We start from the raw sequence: 11,170 nt of genomic DNA, 5'->3' as shown, positions 1-11,170 counted from the left end.
TCATCTATCATATCCGACCTCCCTTGGGTTAACTCTTGTTCTTTTCCGACACTGACGGTATTAGAGCACTCGATGCCTAGGCCGGGGGTGGCAGCTAATCACACTAACCATTACATCACAGGGGCGGACTGCATATTATCTACCTGGTGTAATCCAATTTATTTTATTTATTCGTATGTTTTACATTATTTTGAGGGGCAAGTGGGCCCGTATCGCATTCGTTACGTCTCGTAGTGCGCTCTAAGCGTGTTGAGACGAATTGAGCTTACTTCGTACTTCGGCTCTCCTCTGAACTAGCATCTTCTCTTCGTTCTCTTACTGTGTGCTTGAGCCTAACAGCAAGCGAGATGAGGTGGCCGAGTGGTTAAGGCGTTGGACTGCTAATCCAATGTGCTCTGCATGCGTGGGTTCGAATCCCATCATCGTCGGATACTCATTTTAACCTTAAGAATTGCAAGAGGAAAAATGAAATGGCTTTTAGTGCCGGGAGTGTCAGAGGATATGTTCGGTTCGCCAGGTGCAGGTCTTTTGATTTCACTCCCGTAGACGACCTGCGCGCCGTGATAAGGATGAAATGATGATGAAGACGACACATGCAACCAGTCCCCGTGCCAGCGAAATTAACCAGTGATGGTTAATATTTCCGACCCTGCCGGGAATCTAACCCGGGACCCCTGTGACTAAAGGCCAGCACGCTAACCCTTTAGCCATAAAGCCGGACTGCATGAGGAAAATCTGGCCTTTAATGCACGCAGGAGTCTTCCAGAGCACTGCCTTTCCTAGGTATTGTGGACAGCGTAGAGAGCAGAGTGTCGGTTCACTTCATTTCCGCAGTACTGCCAACCAAAGTGGGGGAAACAAATGGGTAAAAGTATTACATATTATAACTAATTCAGAACAATGTTTACTTCATACTAGTATGGTTACTTTCTTTCTTTTTCTTAATCCGTTTACGCTCCAGGGTTGGTTTTTCCTTCGAACTGAGCGAGGGACCCCACCTCTACCGCCTCAAGAGCAGTGTCGTGGAGCCTGAGACTTTGTGTAGGGAGATAATACAATTGAAGATAAGGACCTATACCTCGCCCACGCGATCTTCTGTGGGTGGGGGTGGTGGAATAATACCGGTACCCACGCAATCCCCTACCTGTCGTAAGAGGTGACTAAAATGGGCCTCAGGAGCTCTCAGTTCGGGAGCATGGGTCCTTATTGAGTCCTAACGTTGCTTCCACTTACTTGTGCCAGGCTCCTTACTTTCATCTATCATATCCAACCTCCCTTGGGTTAACTCTTGTTCTTTTCCGACACTGACGGTATTAGAGCACTCGATGCCTAGGCCGTCTTTCGTTTTCACGCACTTCGTAGTCCTTTCCATTTAAAAAAATATAGTGTTGTGTAGAGAATTATTGCCTACTTGCACTTCCTCTTAAATCTATAATCACCACCAACATTACCACTTGTCATGGCGACCTCTCTTGCTCTGATGTACAGGGGCCTTTGGGGGATGGGAAGATCGGAAGGGATAGACAAGGAAGAGGGAAGGAAGCGGCCGTGGCCTTAGGTACTGTACCCGCTCAAAGCCTGAGTCCCAACCAGCATTTATCTCAGGGGGTGTTACGGTCCAAACCTAACGCAACTAATAAACAATAAATTTTAATATATAGATATGAGATCTCAAACTAAATGTATGGGCGCCATCCAATCAGTTCTACAGGGTTGAACGGGACACTCTAATCATTAACTTTATGCACATCATAAAAACACATAAAAAATATTAAATCTGATCAAAGGGAAATTATGAAGGCTCCGTCCTAGGAATGGGGACGGATATTTAAACGGTTCTACAAGAACAAGAACCTGGAACTGTTTCCTTGCAAATGCTAAAGGAGCATTTTATTTAAGTAAAACCAAATAAATTTTACATACAACAAAATCTGTTGACCCTTGATTTGCCGGTAATTTGGCAAATTATTCCTGAAAATGGTTACATAATACACTGACTGACAGAGCAAATGCAACACCAAGAAGGAGTGGTCAGAACTTTATGCCAATTGCAGGGTAGACTGACGTCACTGAGGTATGCTTATGATGTGAAATGCGCCGCTGTGCTGCGCACGTAGCGAACGATAAATGGGACACGGCGTTGGCGAATGGCCCACTTCGTACCGTGATTTCTCAGCCGACAGGCATTGTAGAACGTGTTGTCGTGTGCCACAGGACACGTGTATAGCTAAGAATGCCAGGCCGCCGTCAACGGAGGCATTTCCAGCAGACAGACGACTTTACGAGGGGTATGGTGATCGGGCTGAGAAGGGCAGGTTGGTCGCTTCGTCAAATCGCAGCTGATACCGATATGGATGTGTCCACGGTGCAGCGCCTGTGGCGAAGATGGTTGGCGCAGGGACATGTGGCACGTGCGAGGGGTCCAGGCGCAGCCCGAGTGACGTCAGCACGCGAGGATCGGCGCATCCGCCGCCAAGCGGTGGCAGCCCCGCACGCCACGTCAACCGCCATTCTTCAGCATGTGCAAGACACCCTGGCTGTTCCAATATCGACCAGAACAATTTCCCGTCGATTGGTTGAAGGAGGCCTGCACTCCCGGCGTCCGCTCAGAAGACTACCATTGACTCCACAGCATAGACCTGCACGCCTGGCATGGTGCCGGGCTAGAGTGACTTGGATGAGGGAATGGCGGAACGTCGTGTTCTCCGATGAGTCACGCTTCTGTTCTGTCAGTGATAGTCACCGCAGACGAGTGTGGAGTCGGCGTGGAGAAAGGTCAAATCCGGCACTAACTGTGGAGCGCCCTACCGCTAGTCAACGCGGCATCATGGTTTGGGGCGCTATTGCGTATCATTCCACGTCACCTCTAGTGCGTATTCAAGGCACGTTAAATGCCCACCACTACGTGCAACATGTGCTGCGGCCGGTGGCACTCTCGTACCTTCAGGGGCTGCCCAATGCTCTGTTTCAGCAGGATAATGCCCGCCCACACACTGCTCGCATCTTCAAACAGGCTCTACGAGGTGTACAGATGCTTCCGTGGCCAGCGTACTCTCCGGATCTCTCACCAATCGAACACGTGTGGGATCTCATTGGACGCCGTTTGCAAACTCTGCCCCAGCCTCGTACTGACGACCAACTGTGGCAAATGGTTGACAGAGAATGGAGAACCATCCCTCAGGACACCATCCGCACTCTTATTGACTCTGTACCTCGACGTGTTTCTGCGTGCATCGCCGCTCGCGGTGGTCCTACGTCCTACTGAGTCGATGCCGTGCGCATTGTGTAACCTGCATATCGGTTTGAAATAAACATCAATTATTCGTCCGTGCCGTCTCTGTTTTTTCCCCAACTTTCATTCCTTTCGAACCATTCATCCTTGGTGTTGCATCGTCACTGTCAGTCAGTGTATTTATCACTTTTGACCACCCTTCCATTTGGCTGATGGAACCGTTGATATCTGAAGGTATCAGATTTACCCTCGTTAACACCATGACCGTATTTGGTCATGGACCAATTACCTGTTGGCTAAGTGGGTGCGATCACATGGACCATGTTATCGCCTCCATTTTTATTGAGATGAGAATAACCGGGGAGAATACAAACTCTCCCCGGGTTCCTAACCAAGATATGCTAATCGTTAGTTGAAGGAAACGACAAAGAGACTCTAACCTAATCGTCCAGATGTAGGGATTTGCCTTCATATTACAAATATTAACTTAAATTGTTATTTTCAACAATGTGACATTATTACGTTAATTCGCCAGCTGACTTCCCTAGTATCATTTATCATCACCATCCGAAATAATAAAAAAATAAAAAAATAAAAAGTACTATTATTATTATTATTATTATTATTATTATTATTATTATTATTATTATTATTATTAGTGGGGATCGTGATTATCGTAACCCGTATTCATCCTCGCTCTAATACTTCAACTTCTCGCTCTTATTATTCTCTTCTGAAATAAAAAAAAAGAGCTTCTTCTTCCTTCGATACTTCAAAATATTATTATTATTAAAGTAGTTCGAAAATTTATATTTTAATTTCAATTGATATGTGGCAGCTAACTATTAATGTGTTTAACACATAACTCCTTTTACAATTCCGGTCTAGTTTGGCATTTAATCAATTAAAACATGATTTACTTGAAATATTATTTTTATTCGAAAATTTATATTTTTATTTCCCATCATTAGAACTTTGTCACATATGCTAACTTCCAAATACGACCCACTCAGATCCGATTTCATATCGCTCGGGACATAATGACGATATTCGAACCCGCAACGTTATTTTCATAATGTCGTTATTTGCAGTTGGGCAAATACATCCATTTCTGCAAGTGCTAAATTATTCTTTCCATTTTCGTTTGAAGTCCATTTTCTCACTGGAACTCTTCAAACATTTAATTCATTCATTCATCTTCGGTGCGTGGACTCCTGCCACTCATGACACCGAATCTTCATATTATATCGACGTAGGCATTGAAATTTATCTATTTCATCATCAAAAACAGTACGGCTCAATTTTCACCTTATGCCGAATTTGCGTGCCGCACGACTTCCGATCTCAAAAATGGTGTCAAACCACTCTGGGCTTTCAACATATCGTGACCACCCTATACTGTAAATGTGCCTCTATCACTTCTAAACAAATATTTATGATTATTATGGGGTCCAAAACGTTAAATCAACAATTAAGGTTAAAATCAAATTTACTGCTCGAATTAAAACATATTTACGCCACATGTTATCTCCACATTGAAATTACTTTAACTTGCAATTATTCCATCAACTTAGGCCCGTGCCATTATTCACAAAGCTTTGCAATAAACATGCATTTACACATTATCCATGTTCATTTATCACTCCGATGCTTTTACTGATTATTATGTTTCTGTCCACTGGCGGACTTCGCTGCACGAATAATCATAGATATTTACAGAGAATTCAATGGACTTCATTACGTCCCACAAGAACAAGAATCACTCTGCAACCCTCTACCTCTGGATACTTTTACAACATGCCTTAATATCTATAAAGTTTCCGATAACGGAAACACATTTGAGCACTTATAAAATGAATATTAATCTTATCTTTACGTGAAACGTGCTCCATATAATTTCAAACAATTCAAGCACTTGAATAAATAAATCAAACCTACTCTACTCTATTAAATAATCAAAATTATGATGAGTGCTTGATCTAATTATGTACATATTAATTTGTCCCTTTGTCTATCTGTCTTTGAATATATACGAGCCGGAAACGGCTTGTTTCACAATCAAGTCACCATAATGAAGGAGTATGATTTCCTCCCGCTAACGATAGCAATCTACAAATTTATCTTAAAGGTTTACTCATCTTCAGCCTTGTAGTCTGCTAAAACCGGACAAGGAGCCTAGCCCCTCCGGTTTTTAGCACTGCATTCTACTGGTATTCATGCCAGCTTGAAGAATTAATCCTTGACCCTTTTCAACTTTACACATTTTGAATAAAAACAAATAAAATAACTGTTGCACTGTGGAATAATTTCCACCCTAAATTCTACACCCAAATTTTACACTCTCGGCCTTGTATCTATCCCACTTAATGTAAATATACATTCTTCATTCCTTTCCCGGACACTAGGAACAAGGGATACCTCGGGATCCCCTTTACAACGGCCCGTGCGCGCACTCGAATTCCCGTCACGCGTTCATACAGCTGACCAGGTATCAGTTTATAATCGACTGTTTACTAGGTGAAATACCTCAAACACTCGTGACCGTTCTCACGTAACGTACATCCTAATCTGTCGGTAGAATCTCACACTCCTATCCGTAAGTTTTGTTTTACTGAGTCCTATAAATATTGGAACTCTTCCTACTAGTAGACTGCTCAAGACTGTAATATGAGCTACATCACGTCAGGAATCACTATGCTACGTAACCATATAATAGTTCGAACCCTACTCCACGAGTAAGTATACATATGCTCCCATGCGTCGTAACGGCACGGAATATTCACAAGTTACGCACCCCTGGCGTGGTAACAGCTCCGACACTTTGTCAGAAGTAAGCAAGTCCGTCTCCACGACCCTATATTTATATTTGACTACCCTCTCCTCCGAGTTCACGGGAGGTCATCTTAGGACGCGCAGCCCCGATATCCTCATACGACTATTTGCGCCTTTGCCAGTGGCTTAAATATGGGATTCAATGATGTAATTATGTTCTCAAAGGCTCCATGCCAATTCTCAACTAATATCGTTCGCTGGTAATTGATATAATTGCGAATTTAGCTCTTGTATCCCGGCTTAGGATTTCGCGCTCTTTTGCAGCGTCCTTTGCCTGCAGCCAATCAACGGATAGCATCCATGAATTCTCAGAATTACGCCAGTCAATCTCCCTCAGTTAGTGACTTTTAATAACTTTTATTACTTGGTTAGACTTCTAAATTCTACCTTATTCCGAATTTATAACTCACTCCCTTCTATAAATTTTATCCGTGGAGTTAATGTTGTCGGTGCTTCTTACAATACGAACTTGGCGTACCTACTACTGGTCTATGAATTTTACGATTGGTCCACGCTAGCGCGGGACAGAGAAGTTTCAAATTTTTTTCTTCAAGTGCCAACCTTGCGCTCAGCTTCTGCTAGTAACTTGGAGATACCCTGCCATCATTTCTAAGAAATCTGCACACGGCTCTTTGCGCTGTTCCCACTACCTATTTCGCTCGAGGCGAGGAATGTGTCCCCTAACTTGTCAACAATTCTCGCCTCTCTCTTTCCCCCTTCGTCACCATTTCTGAGAATTCTAATTTCTGCCGTCCATTGCATTCCTTTATCTTAGTGGAGACAACAGTCTGTGGTCGGTTTCACAATCACCTTCTGCCTGGCTCGTATATACAATATATAAAGTACGCTTTTCTTTCTTCTGAAAATGAAATATATATTCCTCAATAATTAAATCCAATTGAATGACACCTATCATACCCCCACCAGGGAGCAGTACCATCCCGGCATTTGACTGGAGGAGAAGTGGGGAACCACGGAAAACCACTTCGAGGATGACTGATGTAGGATTCGAACCCCCCTCTACTCAGTTGACCTTCTGACGCTGAGTGGGCCCCGTTCCAGCCATTGTACCACTTTTCAATTTTCGTGGCAGAGCCGCGAATCGAACCTCGAGCTCTGTGGGTGGCAGCTAAACACTCTAGTATGTTTACTTAGTGGATGTAAATGAAGACTGAATGAAAAGAACTGGGGGCAAGTTTTTTGAAGTGCTGTGCTGTAGGTAATTGTGGCTGGTTTGCATGCACTCTGGGGCTCCAAGAAACGTTTTGAGTAACGTGACGAAGGTGACCATAGGGAATTATAATTCTGCACTAGCGCTATAATGTATTTGCCAAGTTAAATATAGAGTTGTCCGCCTCTATGGTGCAATGGTTAGTGTGATTAGCTGTCATCCTCGAAGGCACGGCTTCGATTTCTGGCTCTGCCACAAAATATGAAATGTGGTACGAGGGCTGGAACTATGTCCACTAAGTCTTGGGAGGTCAACTGAGTAGAGGATGGGGTGAGGTCGATTCCCTCCTCAGCCATCCTTGAAGTGGTTTTCCGTGATTTCCCACTTCTCCTCCAGGCAAATGCCGTCATGGTACCTAACTTGAGGCCGCGGCCGCTTCCTTTCGTCTTCCTTGTCTATCCCTTCCGCTCTTTCCATCTTCCCACGAGGCCCCTGTTCAGCATAGCAGGTAAGGCCGCCTGGGCGAGGTACTGGTCCTCTTCTCCGAATCCGAAGGAGGAACCAACCATGGAGTGTAAAATGATTAAGAAGGAAAGTAAGCAAGGAAGCAAAGTCACCTCCCTACAGGCCATGAAGGCCCTTGGAGGAGTGGAAGGTAAAGGCTTCCACCATTGTTAACCTCGGCACGTGATGGGGTAGAGTGGTTGGCTCTACGCCCGGCCGCCTTTGCCCCCAGGAATTAACCTGGTACTCATTTTTGGTGTAGGCTGAGTGAACCTCAGGGCCATATGCACCTCTGGAAGTGGAAATCTCGTTTCTTAAATTTTACGACTTCCTGACGGGGATTCCGGGAGAACCGAGCACGCCTTTACCGCCTCGGCCAGGCAGCCCCCAAAGTAAGAAAGGAAGAAGTTTAAATATAAAATCACCAAAATACCAACATATCAATATTTTGTGTATTTCATTTGCGCTTCTCTTACGTTCTTCGTGTCCGACTCGATAGCTAAACGGTTAGTGTGCTGGCCTTTGGCCCAAGTGGTTCCGGGTTGGATCCCCGACCGGGTTGGGGATTTTAACCTTCATTGGTTAATTCCAATGGTTCGGGGTCTCTCTCTCTCTCTCTCTCTCTCTCTCTCTGTGTGTGTGTGTGCCCCTTCAGCATTAGAATTGATCATAATTTACGGTCCCATCCTCAGAGACACACCAGTTGCCTACGCAGTGACAACTCGAATGACCTTCACCACGCAATTATGATCATCAAGGGCGTACGCAGAGGGTTGGGGGGGGGGGTTCAGGGGATAAAATTCCCCCCCCCGCGCCCTGAAATTTTGAAGTTTAGAATTTGTGATGATTTTGGTAACCATACAAATGAAGATTTTAGGTAGCTCATTGTTTTGTTATTAATTTGAATTACGTATTTGCCAACAGTCCGCCTCTGTGATGTAGTGGTTAGTGTGATTAGCTGTCACCCCCGGAGGTCCGGGTTCGATTCCCGGCTCTGCCACGAAATTTGAAAAGTGGTACGAGGGCTGGAACGGGGTCCACTCAGCCTCGGGAGGTCAACTGAGTAGAGGTGGGTTCGATTCCCACCTCAGCCATCCTGGAAGTGGTTTTCCGTGGTTTCCCACTTCTCTTCCAGGCAAATTCCGGGATGGTACCTAACTTAAGGCCACGGGCGCTTCTTTCCCTCTTCCTTGTCTATCCCTTCAAATCTTCCCATACCCACCAAGGGCCCTGTTCAGATTAGCAGGTGAGGCCGCCTGGGCGAGGTACTGGTCATTCTCCCCAGTTGTATCCTCGACCTAGAGTCTGAAGCTCCAGGACACTGCCCTTGAGGAGGTAGAGGTGGAATCCCTCGCTAAGTCCGAGGGAAAACCCGACACTGGAGGGTAAACAGATTATGGAGAAGAAGAAATTTGCCAACAATGTGTTGATGCTTCCATTAATAAATACTGGTTTTCTTCTAAAAGCAATCATCCTGAACCAATGAACTTCATTTCTGCACGTAACATTTTGCGACAGTGATATGTTCCCAACAGAACAAAGTATTGAAATTGTTTGCTGTCTTACGAGTAACCACTGCCATACCAGATCGCTTTTAATTTATCCCTGAAATATTTAAACGGTTATTTGCTGAATATGACTGCACAGGAAAGATTGAATGTGTTAGCTCTTTTGTATATAGACAAAGAAGAACATGTGATCCTAGATAACATTATCCATGAGCTGGCTAAAAAACCAGGAGATGTCTGTTATTGCCTTCTTCTTTCTACCGCTTTTTGCAACACCTGTGGAGTCGCGGGCGCGAACTGCGTCGCACGAGTGGATTTGGCCTTATTTTACTGTCGGATGCCCGTCCTGACGCCAACCCTATATGGAGGGATGTAATCACTATTGCGTGTTTTTATGGTGGTTGGTAGTGTGGTATGTTGTCTGAATATGAGGAGGAGAGTGTTGGGACGGACACATACACTCAGTCCCCGAGCCAGAAGAATTAATCAGAAGCGATTAAAATCCCCGACCCGGCCGGGTTATCGAACCCGAGACCCTCTGAACCGAAGGCCAGTAGGCTGACCATTCAGCCAACGAGTTGGACGAGATGTCTCCTATTGTAATCAACATTAATTCAAATGTGTCTTAATTAATTGCATTTTTTAAAAGTTTTAATTTAGTGTTTCTAATTTCACAATATGCACCCAGCATTATTTTATAGAAGTTCTCAAACTTTAATATTTAATTCCCCGCGCAACGAAAATAATTTCTGCGTACGCCGATTATTATTATTATTATTATTACCAGCCCAGTCCAAATGATGGTGTGACTTGTTTTCGTGTGTTGCACAGCCGAAAAGGGGTGGGGAAGGAGGTGAGTAGAGCACAGAGAGTATTGAAAAAGGAGCAGATGAACCAGTTCCGTGTATTCAATTGGGATTAATCATCTCCTGTCCGAATTATCTCAGGATTCTATTAAGGTACTGATATTAATTATTACAATTAATAAGCATGACTTTAATTATTATGAACCAGGTCACAGAGGTTGTTACAAATAAAGGATTGAAGAGGTACTTTGTTAATTCGCTAAGTCTTGCAGGGAACGCTGGTTAGTATACTAGTTTCTAATGAAGATGTGTGTATGCATGTAATACTTAATCCTGTATTATGACTTGCCGCATTCATACGAAAGTTTCACTGCCACAGAAGATGTAGAGCGGTACAGTGTACGTAACAGCGTGAACTAGTGTCCATTAAAGTAGAGCTGCCAGATGTACGGTTTTTCCTGAAACAATATGATTTTTTTTTTTTTTTTATGATTCCAAACGTTAGAAGCTGTAGGCAGTTTCTTCCACTTTTCTCAAAATTTGTAGTAGTGGATACGTGTGCTTTCTCAAATATACAATTCAATGTCTTACGTCAGATGTAATCTTCCTTTCAGCACACGTGTCTGTACCACCTTAACGTGATCGCAGTTTATAGCGTCAGTGATGGTAGATCGTACCTTCGTTCACTCTTTCCATGCTCTTAATGTAATATCTCATTCTGTCCGGTGACGTAAACTTATAGCTTATTCACCAATATCCTATTTCCATTTCCAGTAGTCTCTTCGACATCTGCTCGGTGGTTTACCGTACAGGGTGATCACTAAGTCCCATTACCCCCTATGTATTACATAGATGGTAATGAATTGTTGTGTCTTATTGTTGTGGGATCATGGCGAAGGACAACTTTGCGGTAGTGTGACTATTCGTTATTATTTATTCCAGGGTGTCTGTGTGTACACCATCGTTTTCATAACAGAGTACGATTCTCCAAAGAACACGCTCTTATTGAACAACGAAGAGATGGAAGTGGTTAATAAATTTAAATACCTAGGCATCACCCTGCAGACAACGGGTCGATCATTCAGCCACCATGTGGAAGAAAGGACAACAACGGCCA

At 44.0% G+C, this 11,170-nt stretch overlaps 1 non-coding gene across 1 annotated transcript; it reads left to right on the top strand.

Annotated features, from left to right (window-relative positions):
• The first annotated feature begins 346 nt into the window (after window positions 1-346).
• Window positions 347-428, top strand: TRNAS-GCU (transfer RNA serine (anticodon GCU)). Its single transcript has one exon. It is a non-coding gene; the product is annotated as a tRNA-Ser (tRNA).
• The last annotated feature ends 10,742 nt before the right edge of the window (window positions 429-11,170 follow it).

This window comes from Anabrus simplex, chromosome 1 (genome assembly GCF_040414725.1).
Source record: "Anabrus simplex isolate iqAnaSimp1 chromosome 1, ASM4041472v1, whole genome shotgun sequence".
NCBI lineage: Eukaryota > Metazoa > Arthropoda > Insecta > Orthoptera > Tettigoniidae > Anabrus > Anabrus simplex.
This window is presented reverse-complemented; position numbering and strand designations above follow the sequence as displayed.